Below are 26,792 nucleotides of genomic sequence, written 5' to 3'. Positions count from 1 at the left end.
GCAGATGAACAGAAACGATAGGCACAGAATGGAGGACTCACATGAGCTACCCTTTTCATGCGACACACAGATATCGAAACTCATCATGGCGGTCACTTTCCTCAAAGGAAGAGTCACATTCTCCACTCAGATTTGGCAATGAGGTCACCTCTAGCTCTCTTCTTATCAGACTGTCACTAAGGCCTTTTCTCTTCTGACCTTTGGCCTTCATTGGTGTTGAACTTGGTGGCTACGGGCACTCAGCCAAGGATCTAGACACAGGGAAAACTTTTTGTGTAGGTCTGTCCATTACAGAGGTATGCAAGTAACTGGAGTATGACTCAGATGCATGCAGGAGGGTTGCCAGTGGCTGTGTGTAGTGGAAATAACCTGCAGAATTTTCAAACAATGCCGTGTAACACTAGGTCACGTGTACATGCCACCTGCATGTCCCCGGGTTGTCATCTATACATGACACCTGAGTGTGATGGGTTATGCATCAACAGATCAGTATTATATAGTACTTTGCTATATATGCCAACTATTTCATCCTGTTGTAAGCTGTTATGTGACATATGCACTGCATATTCGACCTTGTGTTACAAGACATATGGTTGTTTATCATTAACTCATGGATTGTGCAATTACCATTTTTATCCCACCCTGTGGTGCACAAAAAAATTATTTTTGGTTTTGTTTTTATGATAAACTTGAAGATAAACATCCAGGACATCAACTGATTAAAAAAAAAAATCTCTCTCCCTCTCTCCATCCTCGCGTAGGGCCATGTATAAGTTTATGTAGGGGAATGCAGTAATCCCTCTACTATCCGATGCAATTGAGCCAAAGGCATGTCTGGAAAGTGGTCCTGTCCGGAAAGTGGGCCCCTGGCTCCTGGACTGGTACTTAAAGACCCTAACCCGGCCTAACTTTGAAAGCCACCTAAATAACTCCCTACCAGACATCCACAGCACCTATTTAAACCTATTTAAGACCCTATTCACACCAATAATGGACATAAAGCATGAAATAAATGAAAAGGAACCAAAGAATGAGGAATTAGAAGTGACTGTACCTCAGCCAGGGTAATTACAGCACATTTCTGTCCGCCTTTCCTAAGGTTTTGGCAGTGGTGAAAATGCTCTTGAAGCACGTACAGTAATCCAATGTTGTGATGCACTTAGTTCTTTGCACTGTAAGTTATAATTGTTTAAGACTGCACATTGTTCTTAACTGCACCACGCCAGTTTCAACCGCCAATTTGCACTCCACAGTTAATCCATTGCACTCTAAATACTAATTTCTTAACACTGCACAACACTGTAAATTCCTGTGTGGTCTAGTGGCAGGGAATTGCAGTTTATTCACTGTTTATTCACAAAAAATGAGCAAGTGTGGCTTCCATTGCGATAAGCATCTACTCGCGATCAAAGTTAGGCAGTAACTGTTGGAGACGAGTGTTGGTGACAGGGAAACAGAGTTGCCAGATCGCAACGGCCATAATACCAAACTCCTCAATTTTCATTACCAAATTTAACTTTTCATTACTAAATTCATAAAGCTAGCATTTCTTCTTCACAAATTATATATACAAGTGGAAATTCATGTAATCACTCTTGTTATAATTAATAGCATGTTGATTATTTTCAAGCTATGTTGGCTAGCAGATTAATCAGAGAGAGCAAACAATCCACCATCTGCATCCTGTGTATCCTCATACATGTGAAAAATCCGTTTGGTAATGCATTATTCTGATTCATTACCAAACATATTTTTCATTACCTATTGGCCCACATTTAGTAATGAAAAATACCAAATGGCAACCATGACAGGGGAGGGGGGAGGGGGAAGGAAGGAAGGGGTGAAGGATCCGAGGTGTAACAGCTGCTCAGTGCGGCACAGCAATTTCAAATTACGGGTGGAAAAAAATTAGGATTTTGGGGGGATTTTTTTCTTTTTTTTTTTGGCCATTTTTGGGATCCAAAGGTCCAGGCCCACAATGTCTGGTAAGTGAGGTGTCCGGAAAGTGGACATCCAGAATGTATGGGGAATACTGTACTAGAAAAATGAAAAAAAAATGTTTTTGATTATTATAAACTTGAAGATAAACATCCAGGGCATCATTGGTGAAAAGAAAAAAAATCTCTCTCTATCTTTGCATAGCGCCATGTGTAAGTTTGGGTAGGGGTGTAGTTAGTGGTGAAGCACGGCCAGCACAACCTGAGCTGTGGCTCGCAATCCACAGGTTAACACTGGTTGTGTGGTTTTAAACATCCATTAATTCATATTTAAGCCTTACATTATAAATGTAAGATTTATGTTAGTGTCATTTTTGAATGAATGAAATGAATCAGGGATCTACTCAGATGAACCTCAAACTCACTGCTTTAACAATAATATTTTGACCTCTTGTAACAAAAGTGAGACAATGTCATTATGTATACGACTGAATGTGGATCAGTCATATACATAATGTCATTGTGTCACTGTTGTGACAAGAAGACGAAATATTTTCATTAAAGCAGAGTTTGTGGATTGTCAGAGCCAGCCCCCGATATTTTTTTTCATTCAATAATGAGAGGAACATAAACCTTACATGTTTATAATGCTGAGATAGATGAGAATAGCAGTGCGTTAGTGGACATTTGTGCTGGGAGGGGGTTGGTGATAGCCAATACCCTCTTCAGGCACAAAATGATCCACAGGTATACATGGTGAGTGATGAGAAGGGTGGGTGGTGAACTGAATGAAAGGAAGGCAATGATTGATTATGTGTGTGTGGATGAAAGGATGCGAAAATGTGTAATGGATGCAAGAGCTTATAGAGGCTGGGGGAGTGGACTTTCTGACCACTACTTGGTGGTGGCCAGAAGCAAGGTCCAATTAGAATGGAGAAATAGAAGAAGGGAAGGACGGGAAGAAGGAGTATTTGTAAGGAGAGTGGAAAGGTTACAAGAGGATGAGAAAAAGGCAGAGTATAAGAGAGAAGTGGAGGAATGATTGGGCAAATATGAATTGGAGCAGATGGAGGACGTGGAAGGAGTGTGCAGGATATTTACAGAAGAAATATGTGCAGCATGTGATGTGGTGTGTGGGATGAAGAGAAGACGGAGGGGGGTGCAAGGAACAGCGTGGTGAATGAAGAGCTGAGACAGGCTGTGGCACAAAAGAAGAAAGCATACAATGAATGGATGAGAAATAGGGGCGTGGAAGAAGTTGAGAGGCGGAAGAAAGAGTTATATGTAGAAAGAAAGAGAGAGGTGAAAAGGTTAGTAAGAGAGAGTAAGAAGACAGCGGATGAGGACTTTGGAAGGAACTTGAGTGTAAAGTGGAGGGACTGTAAGAAAATGTTCTGGAAAGAGGTGAAAAGAGTAAGACAGGGTGGAAGTGAAGTTAGCAGCGGAGTGAAAGATAAAAATGGTAGATTATTAGTGGAGAAGGGAGAAAAAGTGAGCAGATGGAGAGAACACTTTAAGGAATTGTTGAACATAGAGGATGGAAGTAATGCGAGTATAAGTGGCTGGGGAATGGCTGGGAGAAGGAGGGAGGTGAGAAGACAGGAAGAAATCAGTATAATAGAAGTTGTGGAAGCAATGAATAAAGTTAAATTAGGGAAAGTCCCAGGAATTGATGGAGTGTGTGGTGAAATGCTGAAGTATGGGGGAGAGATAGTAGTAGAATGGATGTGGAAAATGTGCAGATTGGCCTGGGAGGAAGGTAGAGTCCTGGAGAATTGGAAGTCAGGTATAATTATTCCCTTGTACAAAGGAAAAGGGGAAAAAGAAGTGTGTGGTAATCATAGGGGCATTTGTCTTCTTAGTATAATAGGAAAAGTGTATGGTAGGATACTTATTGACAGAGTTAGAGAAAGAACAGAGGAATTAGTTGGAGAAGAACAGGGAGGCTATAGGAAAGGAAGAGGTTGTGTAGATCAGATATTCATTCTTAGATTTCTAGTGGAAAAGTTTCTAGAGAAGGGAAAGAAGTTGTATGTGGCTTTCATGGATTTGGAGAAAGCATAGACAAGGATTGTGGAAAGTATTAAGAATATATGGAGTAGATGGGAAGTTATTTAATGCTGTGAAGAGTATGTATGATGGTGCTAAGGCTGCAGTGCGTGTGGATGGTGAACTGAGTGAATTTTTCTCTTTTAAGGTTGGGTTGAAACAGGGATGTGTCATGTCTCCATGGTTGTTCAATCTGTACATGGATGGGGTAATAAAAGAGATACAAGATAGGGTAGTGGATGTTGGAATGGCCCTGGTGAGAGAGAGTAGCGTTTGGAAACTCCCCCCTGTACTGTCGTTTGCAGATGACTGTGTTGTTGAGTGAAGACGAAGGAGAGCTGCAAGGCTTGGTGGATGAGTTTGGGAGAGTGTGTAAGAAACGGAATCTAAAGGTGAATGTAGGGAAGAGTAAAGTGATGGTCTTTGAGAGAGGTGAAGTCAGCGAATGTACGGCGAGATTGGATGGTGAGGAACTGGAAAATGTGAGTACGTTCAAGTACTTGGGTAGTGTGATGAGTAAGGATGGAGATTTGGAGGGTGAAGTGCTTGAAAGGGTACAACAGGAAAGAAAGGTTGCTGGTTCCTTGAAAGCTGTTATAAGAAGCAGGGAAGTGAGCATGGAAGTGAAAAAGTTACTACATGACAGTATTGTGATACCAACTCTAACGTATTGTAGTGAAGCTTGGACGTTGCTGGAAGGACATAAGTCAAGAGTGAGAGCAGTGGAAATGAGTTATTTAAGAGGAGCCTGTGGAGTCACATGGAGAGACAGGCTGACGAATGAGGATATAAAGGAGCGTTGTGGTGTGGATGTGGATATGATAGGAAGCGTTAGGAGGAATACACTGAGGTGGTTTGGCCATGTGGAGAGGATGGAGGGTGAAAGACTGACGAATAGAGTGTATGTGAGTGAAGTTGAGGGGTGAAGAGGGAGGGGGAGGCCGAGGATGAGACGGAAGGATGGGGTGTAGAGGTATATGAGAGAGGGGGGGGAGTGAGTTGGGAGCGGGGCAGTGAAATGGCGGGGGACAGAGCGACATGGAGGCGATTTGTTTGTGGCCACCTCGAACGGGATTGAGGCGTCTGGGAATAGATAAATAGTTTTTAATGTAAGACTTAAATTGCCAATTAATATGAATTAATGGAGGTCCAAAACCACACACTACCTGTGTTAACGATAAACAAGCATATGTCCTTGTAATACAAGGTCGAACTTGCAGTGGGTATGTAATAGCTTACAACAATGAAATAGTTGGCAAGTATACCGAAGTATTGTATGTTATTGATTTGTTGGTGCTTTATACAGAGGTGTATGATAATATTAATATGATCAGTACATAACGGATCATTGAATGATCCATCAGGTATTGATTGTATTAAGATAATGATAAAATTATCCTAATTATCTTAGTTTATATTAGTTAACAAAGGGTAGGAGTAGGGGATTAGAGGGTATGAGACACGTTTTGTGGAGACAGGAACCCAGCGTGAAGGGTGGTGGAGGTGGGAGCGAGAATGGATGAGAAAAGACATCTTTCAACAGATGCTATTCATTATACTATACAGGTACTTGTTCGTAACATTATAATATAGGATGTAAGTATATAGACAATAACTCGCAATATATTGTAGTTTTTTTTTTTTAATTTCGTGACTTTCTCTTATGTTGTGGATAACGGCACAGTATTACACATTGAATGCCTTTATATTCTTACACCTACTGGTTCTGATTGTCTACAACAACAATCATGACACATTGTAACATCACCAGCTTTGGCCGTTCCACATCTATCCAACAACGCTAACACTGGGGTTGGGGTTGGGGCGGTGGGTGTGGGGTGTTCGATCACCTGGTCGCTCACTGGCCGTGACTTCTGGTGCTGAGGGGGGGGGGGGAAGGCGATAGAAATTAGTGCTTTCTGATGTATAGTCATGAACACTAATAAAGGGAAAGGGTAAATATTAAAAGTCTGTGGACAATTGGCAGGCCAGCCGTTCAAGTAAGCTATTTACCACTTTTCTCCCTCCTCTCTCAATAACGCTGGATTGCTAGTAGAAGAGAATGGAGGTCTGATGCCTCATTTATTATCACACTTTAATGAGCACATTATCAGGCTCAGTTATTCTGCTCTTAGGTGTATGTGTGTTATTACTGCCCGTGCACTGAGATCTCCGTTTATGAGGGTTCAAATCAAAGTCGACGACAATATGAAAAATATCTTACTCTACCTGTAAGATCTTTACACCGCACATTACATGATTACGTTCTTTTATATATTAAACAGGTGTACAGTGGGACAGCCTAACTAGAATTATAAACTACTTTTAATTGAGTACACACAGAATGGGAATATTTACATTACTTTGCTGCTTTGTACCAGTTACCATAAATAAAAATTCATACTTTTATATGACGTCTTGGAGTACTCTTACACAATGTCACACAACTTAACCCCCTCCCCCCCCGTCTCTCTCTCTCTCTCTCTCTCTCTCTCTCTCTCTCTCTCTCTCTCTCCCGTTATATAATGTATACGACGACATGCAATATGAGCGAAATGAAAGGAACTGGTATAGTGCTTCTGGAAGTCAGTCTGAGGCTAAACTTTCTAATTTGTGTAGACGTAAGAAGGTAGGGTGCTATAACTGTGGCGAATTTAATCATGTGCAAGTAAACTGTAGGTTTGATCACAAACTTTAGTGTGTCAATTGCCCACTTCTGGGACATACAGTATGAGTCGCCTATGTCGGTGCTATGGCACATAGGGAGTTAGCGAAGATGTTCTTGCCGATGTAAACACTGAAGGATATTTTTTAACTGCTGAAGACATAAATGCTGTCATTACAGTCTACTTTGGATGAAATAATATTGTTACTGAAAGACAATAATATTGACATCTTGTGTGTTAGTGAATCGCGGCTTCTTCCCCATATCCCAGATGATTATATTAATATGCTAGATTACAAGATATTATCTGACAGTGGTCGTGGAAGCGATGTTTGCATTTATATCAAGGATGTCTTGTCAGCCAATGTAATAGAATTAAATGTCCCCAAACATCCAGGCACTGAAGATGCCTGTGTACCAGTACAATGTCAGATGAATGTATCAACACCATAAAGATCCTTTTGCCACTTTTGATTATGTGCAGGATACTTTTAGATCAATTTGTATGCGAAGTGAAACATTATTTGTTCTTGTTGACTTCACTGATAATCATTTGCTAATGATAACAAGCTTAAAAGGATCAAAAAGAATAATAATATAACTCAGATAATAGATAAACCTACTACAGTCACACCTACGTCTGCAACATTGCTAGATCTTGTAATCACTAACAAACCTGATGTCGTAAACAGTTATCCCCAAGTAATCGCAGATCATGTTCTTATTACTCGTAGCGTCTCAATAGATGTTGGTTAACCTAAGAGACCGCCTGTTGTTCGAACTTTTCGTCACCTTGGGAACTACCACAAAGACGACTTTTATCTCCGACTTCTACAGAGCACACACGAATTTGATAACATTTCGGACACTGACATTGTAAATACACAGGTGAATATTTTTGATGAAAATTTTATCAACTGTTTAAATGACTGTGCTCCTTTTGTAACTATGGACATTAAAAGACCGTTTGCACCATGGATGAAAGATTATATAAGGCAAGCTATGAGCGTTAGAAATGATATTTGTAAAAAAAAAATGAAATCTGATCGCTATAGCAGAGCTCTCCATGAACACTATAAACAAAAAAAGAACTGTGTTAAAACTCTAATTACAGAGGGGAAAGCAGAATATTATCGCAATCAGCTATATAATTGCAGAGGAAACACTTCAATGATGTGGAAAATAATAAGAGAAATTATCTCAAATTTTATAAGTAACTCAAACGGCTACAACTGTGAATATAAAAATAAAGCTGACAGATTCAATTTTCATTTTGCAAATGTCAGTAAGAAGACATATGAACGAACACGAGAAATCCTCAATGGTGAAAACGTGTCAGGTTCTAATAATTTTCCAAATATAATTTCAAGCGAAGGAAATCTTTTTAGACCTCATCCTGTAGATACCGAAGCTGTCTTTCTTTCGATAAAAGGCCTAAATGAAAATCGTTCTGTTGGCTTGGATGGCATTTCACTGAGATTTGTTAAGGGCACACTCTATGTTATTACTTTTTATTCAACCTGTATCATCAGTTCTTCTATCCCAACAGGCATTTTTCCTACAGCCTGGAAACATGCATTGGTAATTCCTCTCTTTAACAGTGATGATGTGAATGATCTAAACGATTACAGACCAATCTCACTTTTGCTCATTGTCTCTAAAATACTGTACTTGAAAAGGTTGTTACTAATCAGCTCATATACTTCCTGGAATCTAAAAAAATTCTGTCTAATACCCACCATGGATTTCGTCCTAGATTATCCATCGAGACCGCTCTTACTGTCATAACAGATAAAATAGATGATAACATGGGCTGTAACAAAGTTACACTGTTAACCTTGTGTGACCTCCCCAAAGCTTTCAATAGTATTAATCATGTCATTTTTTAAGTAAATGTGCTAAGCTTAATATTGATTGCTTCTGGTTCAAAAGTTACATGGAAAATAGGACTCAGTCTGTCCACCTTAGCAATACAATATCTAATAATCTAAATATAGCTTCTGGGGTCCCTCAAGACTAAGACTCAGTCCTTGGTCCTGTCTTCTTTACCATCTATGTTAATGACCATGCTAAGAGTATAAATGGATTTTTTTTTTTTTTTTGTGCAATATACCGACGATACCCAATTTCTCCATGCTGACACTATAAATAATCCTGTGGCTCTTATCTCCAAAACAAAAGGAACTTGACGGATTACAGAACATTATTTTCTTAGAAATAGACTTATGCTGAATCTAAGAAAAACACAATGTATCTTCATAGGCAATAGACAACTTCTATCACCTATTCCTCCTAATACTGTCATAAATTGTTATGGCGATCACATTTACCAGAGCACTTATGCTAAAAAAATCTAGATGTCTACGTTGATACATACATACATTTTGATGTGCATATTAATGAATTAAGAGTGTTATGAGAACACTAGTGTTCATGAATCAGATAAGTGAAAACTCTGATAAGTCAACTCGAAAAATTGTTGTGCAGTCCCCAGTTCTCGGCCTAATAGATTACTGTATAGGTATATGGGGTACGACAAATGAAACCTTACATCACCAAGTTCAGAAGATACGAAAGTTTGCAGCTAAAGTAGCTATTGGGGGAACAAGAAAGTACGACCATGTAACCCCCATCATAGAGGAATTAAAGTGATTAAAGATTAAAGATAAACATATTTTTGATAAATGTACCACTGTTTATATGGCTGTCAACGGTTTTTATCCTGAGCGGTATCTATAGTCGTCCACTGTCAGTGGAAACACAAATAGTACAAGACAGCGTTATAACCTTTGTGTGCCTAGAGCCAGAACAAACTCTGGGGCCAGAGCCATCACCATACTTAAACCCAAATTGTGGAATAATGTACTTACTAATGTCACTAATTCCGGAAGCTTACATGTTTTTAGATATAAACATTGGGAGTACATTTTTTAGTGATTTGTAGTTGATATAATCATATTTTGTTTATGACATGACTATTTTTGTCTGTGATTTTATTTATTGATTTGTAAGAATAACATTTTTTTTCTCTTTCTCATATATATATATATATATATATATATATATATATATATATATATATATATATATATATATATATATATCCTCCAATCCTACATTTACCCCATGAGAAGCACAGAAGCCTGGAGCTAGGGAAGTTGGTCCTGACATTTAAGATGTGAGTGACCAGTCTCACTCATCCCTGAGTGGCATTACGTGAGCAATCAACCCCAACCACCCTTTGGATGTAACAGTTCACCAGCTCAATCCTATTTGAGCGCCGTAATTACTAACTGAACCACCAGGTGTCAAAATTTGGTAATATGGTTACCATCCAGCATAGTAAATGGTTGCCTGGTGTACAGGACACCATTTGGCTTCTCACTCAGTGTAGAGTCGCCCATGGGGAGAAGGAAGAGGAAAGAATGAAGGATGGTGGAAAGGAAAGGGCAGACATCCGAGAGCAACACTACATCAAGTAAGTGGATGATGAGTGCCCCCACCTACCATATATATATATATATATATATATATATATATATATATATATATATATATATATATATATATATATATATATATAGTAATCCCTTCACTATCCGACGTAATAGAGCCAATGGCATGTCCAGAAAGTGGTCCTGTCTGTATAGTGGGCACCAGCCTCCTGGACTTGTACTTATGGACCCTAACTCAGAAAAACACCTATATAACTCCCTCTGGACATGCATAGCACCTATTTAAGACCCAAATCACACCAATAAAGGACATAAAAGACTGAAATAAATGCAAAAGAACCATAAAATTAGGGTTTAGAGGTGAGTTTATACAATATTAAACATTCTGGGTACTTAGAACAAGTCCCTGGCTCCCGGACTGGTACTTACGGACCCTAACTCAGAGAAATACCTCCCTACTGCACTTGCATAGCACCTAATACCTTATTCACACCAATAAGGGACATAAAAGAGTGAAATGAGGTGTTAAGAGGTAAGTACAGTACGGAAAATACAGTACAGTACAATATGAAACATTCTGGGTACTTACAGCAAGTCCCTGGCCATCTTGATGAATAACCACCTCCTGTACTTGCAGTACACTGTTCATGAAGTCTTGCACAGAACTTAGTCATTTGCATTCAGAATTCCATTCTCTTAACACTGCGCACTCTTGTCTTTCTTGCGCTCAATTATACCTTAATGAAATAAGTGTTGCACTCTGCACTTTAAGTCTTTCCACCCTTGAAACCATTTTCTAAACAAAACACACTGAAGTTTATTTACGTTAAATTTACAGTCCATTAAATCTTTGTTTTTACACTCAGAACTCAAATTCCTTAACACTATGCACTGTTTTTTTCTCTGCACAGCACTGTAAATTCCCATGTGATCTGGTGGAGAAGTTCTTGGCGTCTAATCAATGTCAGAGTCTGAAAGTAGCACATGTAGGTGACCTAAGGGTGCGTTGCTGGGTCGTGGTGATGGCATACCCACTGCAGACGACTCTGAAGATAGGTGCAAACTCACGTCAAGCGGTGACTCCACCGTGGCTGATGTGCTGGGTTGTGGCTCGGAGCATGAGGGTCTGTCTTGGGGAGGCAACGGAGTGGAGCCAGGGCTGGGCACAGCAGGGGTCAAGGGCCTGAAAAAACTGTCAATCGTTGATTGACCCAAGGAACGACGATTCTGATGATTAATGATGCACTGCCTGAAAGCAGGCACTTCCTCCACAAGTCCCAAGGGCCCCATCTCCCTGTCGCAGTCCGGGTGTTCCAGGTAGTCCAGAACTAACTCTAGGTGTTCCCGGAGTGCGCTCAGCTTGGGGATGGCTGGAGCAGTGTCATGCTGAGAGGAGTCCGCATCATTGTCGCCGTCCTCGTCGGAATTCTCAGCCACCAAGCCCTTGTCGCACGGGTGGGCAGGTGCATTGTCGAGGAGAAGGAGGGCCTTTACCTGGTCACGTGGGATTCCCAGTTTCTCCGTCTGGTAATGTATGACCTCCTTGACGAAATGGCGGTGGAACCAGTCTTTGAAGATGTGGCCTGTGAACCATGCCTTAAAGGAATGGTACCAAACGACAGGAAGGACATCCATCACCCCACGAAGACACCGAGGCTGCTTTGCATGGCCAACAACAACGGGCTTAAGCCGGTGCATGCCGTTAGCATTAGCACAACACAAAGCAGATATCCTTTGCTTTGAGAGCTTGCGGCCAGGTACACGCTTCTCCGTCTCCTCGGCTAGAGTGTTCGTAGGCAAAGAGCGATAGAATAAACCAGTTTTGTCAGCATTGTAGACTTGACCGAGAGTGAGGCCCTCCCTGTCGATGAGGCCCTTCCTGTCGATCAAGCCCTTCACCTTGTGCTGAAACTCCTCTACTCCATCCTCGTTAGTGTCCAAAGCTTCACCATGAGACTTACGGTTGGTAAGGCCATGTCGTAACTTGAACGTGAAGAGCCAACCCTCAGATGCTTTGAAGTGTAGGGCGTCGTGAAGCTTTGCGAACTTCTCAGCAGCAGCCTTCAGCTCCGTGCCATGCACCATCACACCAGCAGCATGTTGCTGTCGATACCAAATCAACATGGAGCGGTCGACTTCAGCATACTTAAGAGTAAACATCATCTTCCTCTCCACGTTGTGTTTGCTTTTCGATGAGAAGTCAGCAGTGTACTGCAGGAGCTTGTCTCGGGATCTCTTAATACCAAACAAAGTAGATCAGGCCAGGCTGAACTCATGAAGGATGCGTGATGAAGACCATCCCACATCCACTTTCTCCAATATCTCCCTCTTCTTCTCCAGAGTCAAAACCACTCTCTTCCTCTTCTCAGGCGGCAGGGCCATCATCACACACACGAAGGAGAGGCATGAGAGCAGAAGGAGAGCCTGCAGCAGGCAAGGCACCACCACAATAGCGAGCACGAGGGCAGCCATGACGACAATCGTGCACTCGCAACAAGAGACTGGCGGTAAGTGGGGAGGATGCAGGGGCGCTCTAGCAGACATCGGAGGAATGATAAGCACCAAAACAAAGCTGTCACGCAATGTGCACGCCAAGTTCAAATTACAGGCGGGAAAAAGTAGGATTTTTTTCTATTTTTTGTGGTTTTCGGACCATTTTGGGAATATTGGATCCTGGGACGATAATGTCCAGTAAGTGTGGATGTTCGGAAAGTGGGCGTCCAGATAGTATGGGGATTACTGTATATATATATATATATATATATATATATATATATATATATATATATATATATATATATATATATAAAGAATGTGTTAGTCCAATTTGTGGTGGTGTGATATCATGTCAAGTCTATTTGGTAAAAGTTTTTTAAAAGAGAATCAAATTGTCTTAATGCATTGTGAAATAAATATTAGTTTACCCAAATTATTAGTTAGTCTGGGTACTTTTATTGTCAACTACTTTCTCGGATCAAAAACATACACTCAAACACCCGGGCTTAAGACTCAATGTTTTAAAGAAGTTTCGTTCTCACTACGTAATGAGTCAGGTATAACATAATGTGATTATGCAGGGACATAAACGAGTATGTCTCCTATGGACCCTTAACATAAGGGTAATGTTAACATGCTCTGTTGCCAAATCCAATTCTGACTTGAATTCATTCACAATTACTAAGATACTCTTCGAATTATTTTATATTTGAATGATAAAAAATATTTATTCCTCAACGTAAACACTGATAGAAGCTCGAGCGCGCGTGAGTGCGTGTGTGTGTGTGTGTGTGTGTTCTTACCTAATTGTATCTTTACAGGAATGAGTCAAGCTCGTACTGTCCCGTGTCTTAAACCATATTTATCGTACATATCCTTAAATTTGTTAATTGTTTTGGCACACACTATTTCATTCGGTACATTCCATTGATCAATTGCTCTGTTTGGGAAACTGGAGTTCCTTACGTCTTTATCACCTCTCTTCTTATGCAGTTTTTTGCAGTGTCCTCTTGCTGATGCTTCTCCATATGTTAAGTAATCATTTATGTCTATTTTCTCCTTCCCTGATATGCACTTATATAGCATTATCATGTCACCTCTTTTCCTTCTCTCCTGTAGTGTTGGTAGATTCGGTTTATTTAGTCTTTCTTCGTAGCCTAGGTCCCTTAAGCTTGGTATCCATCTTGTAGCGGCCCTTTGAACTTTTTCAATCTTGTCTATGTGCTTTTTGAGATGAGGACTCTAGACTAATGATGCATTTTCCAGGGTTGGTCTAATGAATGATGTTATTATCCTTCATAGCATGTCTTCATTTATGTATGTGAATGCTATTCTCATATTTGCAAGCAGTGTATCCATGTTCCGTACCTTCTCGCTGATGTGGTCGCCAGAGATAGTCTGTTATTGATAATCATACCTAGGTCTTTCTCTCTTTCTGATGTGTATAGGGTTTTATTTCCTAACTTATAATCCCACTCAGGTCTTTTTCTACTTTTACCAAACTTGATTACATGACACTTGACCACATTGAATTCCATTTGCCATGTACTACTCCATTCATCAAGTTTATTTAATTCTTCTTGTAGCTCTTTACAAGAGTCTGTGTTAGTAATTCTCCTTTGTATTTTTGCATCATCTGCAAACATATTCAGATAGCTCTCATTTCCAGTGTTACTGTTTATATCATTTATATACACTAAAAACATGATTGGTGCCAGCACTGAACCCTGTGGTACTCCACTAGTCACTTCTTTCCATGATGAGTAGTTTCCTCTTAGTACTGTTCTCATTTCTCTTTTTATGAGAAAGTCTTGCATTCAACAAAACAGTTTGCCTCGAATTCCTCCTTGATGGTACAGTTTCCATAAAAGTCTTTGGTGTGGTACTGTGTCAAAAGCTTTCTTGAGATCTAAATAGATACTGTCCACCCATCATTCCCTTTCCTGTATTGTGTTTTTTACTCTGTCATAGTAGCTCAACAGATTAGTAACACATGATTTTCCTTTTCTGAAACCAAACTCTCTTTCTGTTATCATACTGTGTTCTTCTAGATGATTTACCCAAGCTTTTCTTATAAGCTTTTCTAATACCTTGCTTACAACACTGGTCAGTGATACTGGTCGGTAGTTGAGTGGATTTTGTCTATTTCCTTTCTTAAATAAGGGGACAATATATGCTTTTATCCAAATATCAGGTAGTTTACCTTGACTCAAGGATTTCTTGAAAATTAAAAATAATTGTTTACTTAACTCCTTTGCACATTCTCGTAGTACCCAACATGAAATTTCATCAGGAGCACTTGCTTTTCCTCTGTCTAATTTACTTAACTCCTCCTGTATTACTTTTTCTGCTATTTGTATATCTGGTAGTATGTGTGGACATGCATGTTCCACATAGTCCCTCTCAATTTTTTTTTCTTCTGTAAAAACTAATTGGAAATTCTTATTTAGTTCTTCACAAATATCTTTCTCTTGTGTATAAGTGATTCCTTCGTCCGTAATTAATTGTATTATATCTTTTACTTTGGTTTTGCTTCTGATATAGCTGTAAAACAGCTTTGGTTGATCACTACTTTTATTTATTATATCCTCCTCAAACTGTTTTTGGGCTTCCTTCCTTATTCTTGTATAATCGTTTCTTGCCTATTTGTAATTATTATACTCCCTTTCACTACTGTGTCTTCTGTATGTATTCCACAACAAATCTCTTCTTTCTTTTGATTTTTTACATTCTGTATTGAACCATTTCTGTATTTTCTTATCTGCTTCTTTGTGCTGTGGGATATACTTCTGGACTCCTATTTCATAAAATTCACAGAATTTTTTATATACAACATTTAAATCATATCCTATAAGCTCATTTTCCTAATCAACTTCTGAGAAATACTTCTTTAGGTCTTGATAATTTCACTTTTTATAGTTTAGGCTCTTGTTGTAACTGTCATTGCTGTTTACTATATCATATGCTATCCTGAAGTTATAATTTAGTACTGCATGATCGCTTTTGCCGAGTGGAGGGTGATATATTAAACTGTCAATATCATTTTCTTGCCTAGTAAATGTTAGATCTAGCACTGAAGGTACATCAAATCCTCTTTTTCTGGTGGTTTCCCTCACATGTTGCGTTAGGAAAAACTCTTGTACGAGATCCAGGAGCTTTTGGTCCCAACAGCTTTCTTGGCTAATTATATCTAGAGTATTCCAATTTATATTTGTATTAAAATCCCCAGTTAGTATAATTCTTTCCGATTTCTCTTCCATTTTATGTAGTAATGATCTTAAACTCTGAATTGTACTCTCTGCCAGGTCCTCATATTCATCTCTTTCCCAAGTGTTTGATCTGGGTGGCATGTACAAATTGGCTACAATTACTATACCTTCAGATGTGGTGATCTCTACTGCAATCAGTTCTACTTGTGATGGTATATCTAGTTTTTTTTCATTGACTTTTAGATTTTTCTTAGTTAATATTATAATTCCTCCTCCTTTTTTTTTAATTTCTGTCTCTTCTCCATATATTGTATTCCTCTAAGTTTAGTATGTCATTGGATATCTTTGGTGTTAATTTTGTTTCAGTTAGACATATTATTTGTGGTTCATTTTGTCTGACATAATCATTCATCTCTAATAATTTAGATACCATTCCATCCACATTTGAGTACATCAACTTTATCATCTTGTTTATATACTTGTCATGACGTGGTTCTACTACCTTCCTCCTTTTTATTCCATCCTGTTTGTGTACCACTTTCGTACCTGCAATCCTATTACTTTGTAAAAAAAAGTTCTTCTTCTCCTCTTCTGATCTTCCCTCATTTTGTGTTTTTGCTTCCTCCCTTTTCTCTTTCAGTAATTCCAGTTCCTCTTGTGTTAGGCATCTTTTTATCCATACATTTTTGAACTCCTCTTTTTCCATAAGATTCTCTGCATTTTTTAGTATCTCTTCCACAGTGTTTACACTCTGGAAAGTCACCTTTAGAGGTCTTGTCTTGCTTTTCTCATAGTTCCCTAATCTTTTGTGTTCCTCAATGTCTTTACTACAGATTTCCTTTGATACTTCCTTCAGTAAGCTCATTACATTTGCCATCTCCTTTTTGTCTCTTGTGATCTTGTTTTACTTCTTCCTCTTCTATACCAGTGATTACTATAGATTTGTTTATATCTACTGAATCTCTGACTAACTTTGGATTGTTTTGGATTATTCTTTTCACTTCCTTTTTAATGCTTTTTTCCTCCACCCTTGTTTCTAAGTCTTTCTTTGCTTTCACCATTTCAGCATACGTGGTTTTTACATCATTTTTGTAGCTTTGCACAGCTTCATTCACCTGTGTTATCTTCTCCTCAATATCACTAACTTTGGACTGCTTACTTGCCTAATTGTCTCTGTGTCATTTTTGAACTCTTCCATAACACTCTCGTGATTGACTACTGTACTTGCCATTTCATTCATTTTCTTCCTAAGTGTACTCAATTCCACTGTTAGTTCACTGATGGTTGTGTCTTTCTTGTTGGCCTCCCTTCCTAGTTTTTCTATTTCTTCCTTTTGCAAGTGCATCTGCTTCTTTATTTCATCAATTTCATTTTTGAAAGCCATTTCTAGTTTGTGTACACGTTCAACCAGTTTATTGTGAGTCTCCACTTCAACCAGTTCTTGGTAGAAATCATCAATTTGTTTTTTACCTTTATCCCTTTTCTTTTCCAAATTTGCTTTACTAAAGTATGTATCCATTTTGCAATACTAAAAGTACAGAGTATGTACTGACAATCCCCGTGTTGTTGTAGTCTAAACAAACCTCAGATGACTCAGCACATTCTTTCGTCTTGGTTCTCTTTTCTGTTTGAACAAGTCTTGTTTAAACTTATTAGTTTTTTCCTTTTAATAATGAAAAATCAATTAGTCTAACCTGGTACAGAGCTTGACTCATACAAAGATACTAATTTAGGTAATGCCACTGGCCGTGTTGGTTCGGTACGGAGCGCCGATGTCGCACTGCCTCGATTGACTCCCTCTGTGTGTGTGTGTGAGTGTGTGTGTGTGTGTGTGTATGTGTGTGTGTGTGTGTGTGTGTGCGTGCGTGCGTGAATCTGTGAGTTTGTGTGTGTGTGTGTGTGTGTGTGTGTACATCATAATAGTGGAGAGAGAGAGAGAGAGAGAGAGAGAGAGAGAGAGAGAGAGAGAGAGAGAGAGAGAGAGCATATACCGTGTCTTAGTCGCAGCCTCTAGCCCACCAACAGTATTTTTCCGGCACTTAGCTGGTCAAAGAAATGGGGAGAAAGAAAATGCGAGGGGGGAGGGGAGGAGTGGTGACACAGGAAAATGGAGGAGGGATGGTGAGAAGGGGAAGGTGAATGAGAAGGAAGAGTTGAGAGAGGATAGAGGCGAATGTGAATGAGACAGGGCGAGGGTGAGGGGAAGAGCGGAAAACAGAGGGATGGATGGAGGAGGTAGGTTAGGGAGAGGGTGAAAGTGAAGAGAAAGGTTGAGATAGAGGGATGAGGAAAGCACGAAAAGAGATTTTGAGAGAGAGAGAGAGAGAGAGAGAGAGAGAGAGAGAGAGAGTGTGTGTGTTAAGGAAATGCGGAAATAACTAGGGGTAGAACTAAAGATGAGAGGGAAGATGCTGGAGAAACCATGAGACTAAGGGAAAACAAGGAAAGAAGGTGAGGGACAGGGATGGAGGTGGAAGGGAGGAAATTGTGAAAGTTGGGACGAAAGTTGTAGAAAGATGGGTGAGGAGAGAAAATGAAAAGGATGAGGGTGGAGGGATTGTGAGGAAGAGCGGACGGAGGGAATGATGAGGGAGAGGGAAGGGGGCTGGAGGGATGGTGAGGGAGAGGGAAGGAAAGAAAGACGATTAGTGGAAGGAAAAGGGGCAGCAGAGATGGTGATGGGGTGGGAAGGTGGAGGTGGAATGATGAGCTGGGGAGAAGGAGTCTGGAGAGATGGTGAGAGAGAAAGGAAAGGGGGAAGAATGATGAGGGAAAGGGAAGGGGCTGAGAAGATGGTTACGGAGAGGGAAAGGGTAAGTGATGGTGAAGGAGTGGGAAGGGCATGAAGAAATGGTGAGAGGGAGGAAAGCGAGTAGTGATGGGGTGGAGGGAAAGGGGCTGGAGGGATGGTGAAGAAGTGGGAAGAGGTGGAAAGCGAACATGTGGAAACAGAAGGGTTAGCGATAGCCAAGACAACTATGAATGAGGGTAAAGGAGAAAAGAAGAGTCAGATCAGTGCCTACTGACTTCAAGAAGTTCTTTAGAACAATCAGTATTTACTATGTCCTAGTCTTCACGTACAGTAGAATACAACTCACAACTGTGGTGTTATATCAGTCCCGAAATGTACTGGTAGGTGAAGAGGGACACAGGGGGAACAAAGTTTTTTTCGAGTCTGGCCCTAGAATCGAACTTGAGTTCTTCTGTAAGTGGCTGGAAAGGGCGGCGGGGGATGAAATGAGAAAAATGTGTGTGTGTGTGTGTGTGTGTGTGTGTGTGTGTGTGTGTTGGGGACTAGATTAATGAGGCAGTAAGAGTGGGAGGGAGGCATAAATGTCATTAATCAAGCCAGACTTCTACTTTTTTTTTCTCCTCCTCATCCTCCTCTTCCTCCTCCCTCTTTTCCTCCTCCTCCTTTTATTATTTTGAACTCCATATTCTGTAATGTTTGTGTTGATATTGTAGATTTTTTTTTTTTTGGGGGGGGATCTAGAAGGCTGGCAGTTCAAGACCCTTCAAGATAGAGACGTAAAATTTTCAGGAGCTATGTATCTTGGTAGCAGGTTTCTTTGGCACTTTTTTTTTTTCTAGCCCTATCGCAACACTAGCGCCCTGTGTGTTATTTGTTCAAACTTTGTTCTGTGCAGCAAAATCTTCTCAGTCAATTGCATTGCAAATGTTCCAGTATTTAGTCGTCAATGCATATTACTGAAAGAGCATACCCCCTGTGGGTAGTTTTTTTTTTTTTTTTTTTTTTTTAAGAACACTCCCCCAGTATCCCTGCTTGTCGTAAAAGGCGACTAAAAGGGTTGGCGGAGGGTTAGTGCCCCTCCCCGGAAACAACTAACTAAAATGGCAAACAACAAGCCTCGGACAAGGACTGACCAAAAGATGACAACCAAAGACCGGACAAAGGACATGGCAATCGGAACGTGGAAAGTAAGGGGAGCGAATGGTGAAGTGAAAGAGAGAGAGATTGTCCAGGTACTTGAGGGTGCGAAAGTTGATGTATGCAGAATAACTGAAACGAAATGGAGAGGTGAGAGTGTGAGAGAATGGGAGTATGGATGGGGTATATGTGTAGGAGTACGTGAGAATGAGAGGGCAAAAGAAGGAGTATGTATAGTTGTGAGTAAAAGATGGAAGAATAGCATAAGAGAGTATGGATCAGTTGGGTCAAGGATTGTGTGGGTAAGACTGAAAGTTGTAATACAAATGTGGGCAACTGTGTGTGTCTATGCGCCAACGCAAGATCATGCAAGCAGAGTGAGAGAAGAGTTCTGGACAAATGTGGAAGTGTGCATGGAAAAGTTTGGAAGGAATGAGAGAGTGTTTTTGATCGGTGATATGAATGGTAAAGTAGGGATTGTGAAGGTGGATAGAATAGTTGGTGAGTGGGGTGTGCCTGCTGAGATAGATGAGAATGGCAGTGCGTTAGTGGACATTTGTGCTGGGAAGGGGTTGGTGATAGCCAATACCCTCTTCAGGCACAAAATGATCCACAGGTATACATGGCGAGTGATGAGAAGGGTGGATGGTGAACTGAATGAAAGGAAGGCATTGATTGATTATGTGTGTGTGGATGAAAGGATGCGAAAATGTATAATGGATGCAAGAGCTTCTAGAGGTTGAGGGAGTGGACCTTCTGACCGCCACTTGGTGGTGGCCAGAATCAAGGTCCAATTAGGATGGAGAAATAGAAGAAAGGAAGGACAGGAAAAAGGAGTTTTTGAAAGGAGAGTGGAAAGGTTACAAGAGGATGAGAAAAAGGTAGTGTATAAGAGAGAAGTGGAGGAACGATTGGGCAAATATGAATTGGAGCAGATGGGGGACGTGGAAGGCGTGTGCAGGATATTTACAGAAGAAATATGTACACCATGTGATGTGGTGTGTGGGATGAAGAGAAGACGGAGGGGGGTGCAAGGAACAGCGTGGTGGAATGAAGAGGTGAGACAGGCTGTGGCACAAAAGAAGAAAGCATACAATGAATGGATGACACATAGGGGTGTGGAAGAAGTTGAGAGGTGGAAGAGAGAGTTATATGTAGAAAGAAAGAGAGAGGTGAAAAGACTAGTAAGAGAGAGTAAGAAGAGAGCGGATGAGAAATTTGGAAGGAACTTTAGTGTAAGGTGGAGGGACTGTAAGAAAATGTTCTGGAAAGAGGTAAAAAGAGTAAGACAGGGTGGAAGTGAAGTTAGCAGAGGAGTGAAAGATAAAAATGGTAGATTACTAGTGGAGAAGGGAGAAAAAGTGAGCAGATGGAGAGAACACTTTAACCCGCCCAATCCCGACGTTTTCTGAGCTTTGGTCCGCCCCAGTCCCGGCTTTTTTGGACCATTTTTTTTTTTTGCTCAAACATTCGCTTTTGGTCAGAAACTAAGGAAAATCACAAAGAAAGGTGTCCCTTGGGTCCAGAAATGGCTTACCTGGAGCACTTAAGTTTGACAGGTACTGCCATGCTCTATGAGTAGTCTTTTCGCCGTACGTTTTCTATGGTGGCACGGGTACTCTGAACTGATGCAGTATACGTTTATTATCATGTATTCATATGTTGGAAATATGTATACCACAAGTATATTGGGTTTTATACAGAAAAAACTGAGAAATAAGGTATGTACCATTGTGCGACCCTAGCGAAATCGGTCGATTATGTCAATGATGGTAGCAAACATCGTTATTTCATCAGCTATTGTATTTTTTCATGTTCCATATTATTTCCACAATTACATCATACCTTTTTCAACTTTACATAATTGTTTGTACATATTTTGAGGCATTATGACAAGAATTAGCATAAAGGTAGTGCTTATTTACCAAGTGAGATCATTTTATGTCATGTTTTTTCAACTCAGATTCTATTTTTTCACCTTTTAGATTACTTATAATATATAACCCACTTACATGTTATACAATTAGTTTTATAGATGTACTTGCTGTACGAAAAGAATTAGCATAAGAATAGCGCTTATTTACCAAGTGACAACTTGGTCTTTCATGCTTTTTTCAACTCAGATTCTATTTTTTTTCACCTTTTTGATTACTTATAACATAATATATTACCCAATTACATGTTAGACAATTGTTTTTACAGATATACATGCTTTATGAAAAGAATTGGCATAGAAGTAGCGCTAATTTACGTAGGTAAATCATGTCATTATTTTTTCACCTCTGAATTTATTTTCTCCCCCTTTATAGTACTTCTTACATTACATTCTGGCCTTTTCCATGTCAGACATTTGCTTTCACAGCAGTACACGATTTACAGTAAGCCTTATCCTAATATATATATATATATATATATATATATATATATATATATATATATATATATATATATATATATATATATATATATATATATAGAGAGAGAGAGAGAGAGAGAGAGAGAGAGAGAGAGAGAGAGGTGGGATGGTGGTACACTGGGAGACAGCTTATCCCATAATTGGTGGCTAAATTTAGAGCCCTTGGGGAATTTCCCACTCCTCTTACACCGTGAATAAAATTCTTCCTAGCGCTTATTTACCTACTGATTATGTTCTGTGACTTTCAACTTAGACTATTTTTCAACTTACATACCAACTTTACAGTAACTATACAATTGCTTTTATAGATGTACATGCTTTACGAAAAGAATGAGCATAGCAATAGCGTAACCAGGTGAGTTCAGGTCACCTTTTATAATACTTCCAATATAACATATTACCCCTTTAACATGTTATACAATTGCTTTTATAGATGTACATGCTTTACGAAAAGAATGAGCATAGCAATAGCGTAACCACGTGAATTCAGGTCACTCGAAATCTAATTATTCACCTTTTATAATACTTCCAATACAACATATTACCCCTCTACATGTTATATTATATATATACAGAGAGAGAGAGAGAGAGAGAGAGGTGGGATGGTGGTCCACTGGGAGACACCTTATCCCATAATTGGTGGCTAAATTAGGAGCCACTGGGGAATTTTCCGCTCATCTTACACTGTGAACAGAATTCTTCCTATAAAAAAAGTCTGACAAATCTAAACGTAGGGTTTTGGTGGAGTCATCCCCTCCCTGCACTGATGCCATGTTTCCTAACCCTACGATGTATAACGCCTGTGGTTTGTGTAGTAGGAATGATACATAAACATAACTCATACTAATATAACTGTAATGAAAGTGCTGACATGTATCAAGGAAGAATAAAACTATTCTGCATACTATATTATACGATAATAGAGAAACGTGGCATAAAAATTTGGCAGTGTTGCTCTAAAAATATTCGAATTATTATTTACTTCCCCAACACTTCTAACATTGCTAATTAATTTAGCAAGTATAATTGCAAGAAAATTTGAAGGGATAAAAGTGGGAAGAGGCGATCCTTTCATAATTAAAATAAATATATCAAACAGCTCTGGGGTGGCAGCACTCACGCGACACGTGAGGGAGAGAGAGAGAGAGAGAGAGAGAGAGAGAGAGAGAAATAATAATAATAATAATAATAAAACTTTATTTCCACTAAACAGTGGGTATTCTTATACATTATACAGTAGTACAGCATACAGTATGAAAGTTCTATACACAATATAATACAAGTTGATACATATGGTGGAGAATAGTGACAGAGAGGTAAATGGTTTAAAAGGTGTGGGGACACTTAGGTTAAAAATAGATCAATTAAGGGATTTAGGAACGAAGGCAGTGGGAAGGATTAAGACAGATGGGATTGTAAGATTAGGGAGTTTGAGCAATAGGGTAGAATGTTTCCCAATGCACCTGGGAGGAGGAGGAGGAGGAGGAGGAGGAGAGAGAGAGAGAGAGAGAGTCAAGCAGTTACGGTACGGTAGGTTACATTTCCGTATGCTCTCAATAAAATAGCATAGCAATTATTAACGGCTAATTATCATACAGGTGTTGATGGTGGGGGTCTATATTTATAGGAGGTGTTGGTGGTGGAGGTATAGCGGGTGTTGTTGATGGGGGTGTTGTTGGGGGTAGGGGTATAGGCGGTGTTGGTGGCAGGGGTATAGGGGGTATTAGAAAAACGGAGATCACAAGAGGGAAACAGTGTCAAGGTCATCGGTGATGGAGAGGTCAGCTCGGAAACGTGGCAACAGTGCAGGGAGGGGCTGACTCCACCAAAACCCTACGTTTAGATTTGTCAGACTATAGCGCTTATTTACTTACTGAATGTATGTTGTATGACTTTCAACTTAGACTATTTTTCAACTTACATACTAACTTTACAGTAACTATACAATTGCTTTTATAGATGTACATCCTTTACGAAAAGAATGAGCATAGCAATAGTGCTACAACGTGACTTCAGGTACCGTCATTATTTTTTCAACTCATAATCTAATTATTCACCTTTTATAATACTTCGAATATAACATATTACCCATTTACATGTTAGACAAGTGCTTTCACCTTCTGCTAACTCACACTGCACCTAACATGAACACCACGTTAACGTGTTGCCTCCCCCACACCACTCTCGCTTTCACGAATCTGTCTGAGCTCTCCCACCCCAACACTTTCACTTTCTACTGCCCTAACCATCCCCACACCACTACTTCCTGCCACAGAACACATAAAAGGAACATACCTGTGGAACAGTCGCGATGTGCCGTCTGTCCCAGTCCCACGTGGCGATATCTTTTCCTTCCCCAGCCAGGAAAATTCGCCACCGTGTACTGCTTCCTCGTCCTCGTCCTCATCTGATGGTAGGTGTTGCTGCCTAGATGCAGCACGTGGTGCAGGCTGGCTGTCCCCTGCCCTCCTATATGTAATATATTTGACTTTCCTTGGGGAAGGGACCTCCTCATCACTGCTGCTGGTTACCTCCTCAGGCTGCACATAATCGACATTGAGGGTGTCATCGTCCATTGGGGAATCACTATCCCCTGTAAAGGTATCCAGGGCGACTTGTATCTCCTCCTCTGACAGCCCACGACCCACCATATCTGACCTGGGTGACTGCTGAGAGGTAAGTAGAGGATCAAGGGGTCGGGTGAGGTTAATCTGGGTCTAGGGGATTATCTGCCTGGCAGGGAGTAGGTGAGGCTTGCGTAGGCGGGCGAAACAGAAATCAGGCGCGATTTTTGAAAAATGTGAAAATTATGCAACTTGCAACGTTGCCGCGTTAATTCACGTTGCTGGGACATGAGTGCACATCATGTGCGGACGTTAATTCACGTCGCCGGGACGGCGCGGGTTAAGAAATTGTTGAACATAGAGGATGGAAGTAATGCAAGTATAAGTGGCTGGGGAATGGCTGGGAGATGGAGGGAGGTGAGAAGACAGGAAGAAATCAGTAGGACAGAAGTTGTGGAAGCAATGAAGAAAGTTAAATTGGGGAGAGCTCCAGGAATTGATGGAGTGTGTGGTGAAATGCTGAAGCATGGGGGAGAGATAGTAGTAGAATGGATGTGGAAGATGTGCAGATTGGCCTGGGAGGAAGGTAGAGTCCCGGAGGATTGGAAGTCAGGTATAATTATTCCCTTGTACAAAGGAAAAAGGGAAAAAGAAGTGTGTGGTAATCATAGGGGCATCTTTCTTCTTAGTATAATAGGAAAAGTGTAAGGTAGGATACTTATTGACAGAGTAAGAGAAAGACCAGAGGAATTAGTTGGAGAAGAACAGGGAGGCTTTAGGAAGGGAAGAGGTTGTGTAGATGAGATATTCATTCTTAAATCTCTAGTGGAAAAGTTTCTAGAGAAGGGAAATAAGTTGTCTGCAGCCTTCATGGATTTGGAGAAAGCATATGACAGGGTGGATAGACAAGGATTGTGGAAAATATTAAGAATATATGGAGTAAATGGGAAGTTGTTGAATGCTGTGAAGAGTATGTATGATGGTGCTAAGGCTGCAGTGCTTGTGGATTGTGAACTGAGTGAATTTTTCTCTTTGAAAGTTGGGTTGAAACAGGGATGTGTCATGCCTCCATGGTTGTTCAATCTGTACATGGATGGGGTAATAAAAGATGTACAAGGTACGGTAGTGGATGTTGGAGTGGGCCTGGTGAGAGAAGGTAGTGTTTGGAAACTCCCTGTACTGTTGTTTGCAGATGATACTGTGTTGTTGAGTGAAGACGAAGGAGAGCTGCAAGGCTTGGTGGATGAGTCTGGGAGAGTGTGTAAGAAACGGAATCCAAAGGTGAATGTAGGGAAGAGTAAAGTGATGGTCTTTGAGAGAGGTGAAGTCAGTGAATGTACAGCGAGGTTGGATGGTGAGGAATTGGAAAATGTGAGTACATTTAAGTACTTGGGTGGTGTGATGAGTAAGGATGGAGGTTTGATGGGTGAAGTGCTTGAAAGGGTAGAGCAGGGAAGAAAAGTTGCTGGTTTCATGAAAGCAGTGATAAGAAGCAGGGAAGTGAGCATGGAAGTGAAAAAGTTTCTACATGACAGTATTGTGATACCAACTCTAACGTATGGAAGTGAAGCTTGGAGGTTGCTGGAGGGACACAAGTCAAGAGTGAGAGCAGTGGAAATGAGTTATTTAAGAGGAGCCTGTGGAGTCACATGGAGAGACAGGCTGACAAATGAGGATACAAAGGAGCGTTATGGTGTGGATGTGGATGTGATAGGAAGCGTTAGGAGGAATACACTGAGGTGGTTTGGCCATGGGGAGAGGATGGAGGGTAAAAGACTTACGAAGAGAGTGTATGTGAGTGAGATGGAGGGAGGAAGAGGGAGGGGGAGGCCGAAAATAAGATGAAGGGATGGGGTGGAGAGGTATATGAGAGAGGGAGGTGTGAGTTGGGAGGGGGGCAGTGAAATGACGGGGGACAGGGCGACGTGGAGGCGATTTGTTTGTGGCCACCCCGAACGGGATTGAGGCGTCTGGCAATAGATAGATAGATAGGAAGAAGTAGAGAGATGGAAGAATGAGTTGTATGTAGAGAGGAAGTGAAAGGTGAAAAGATTAGTAAGATAGAGTAAGAAGAGAGTGGACGTGGAATTTGGAAGAGATTTGAGTGTAAAG

Source organism: Coenobita brevimanus, chromosome 18 (assembly GCF_032717465.1).
Source record: "Coenobita brevimanus isolate Jiangsu-jjx chromosome 18, ASM3271746v2, whole genome shotgun sequence".
In the NCBI taxonomy this organism is placed as follows: domain Eukaryota; kingdom Metazoa; phylum Arthropoda; class Malacostraca; order Decapoda; family Coenobitidae; genus Coenobita; species Coenobita brevimanus.
This window is presented reverse-complemented; position numbering follows the sequence as displayed.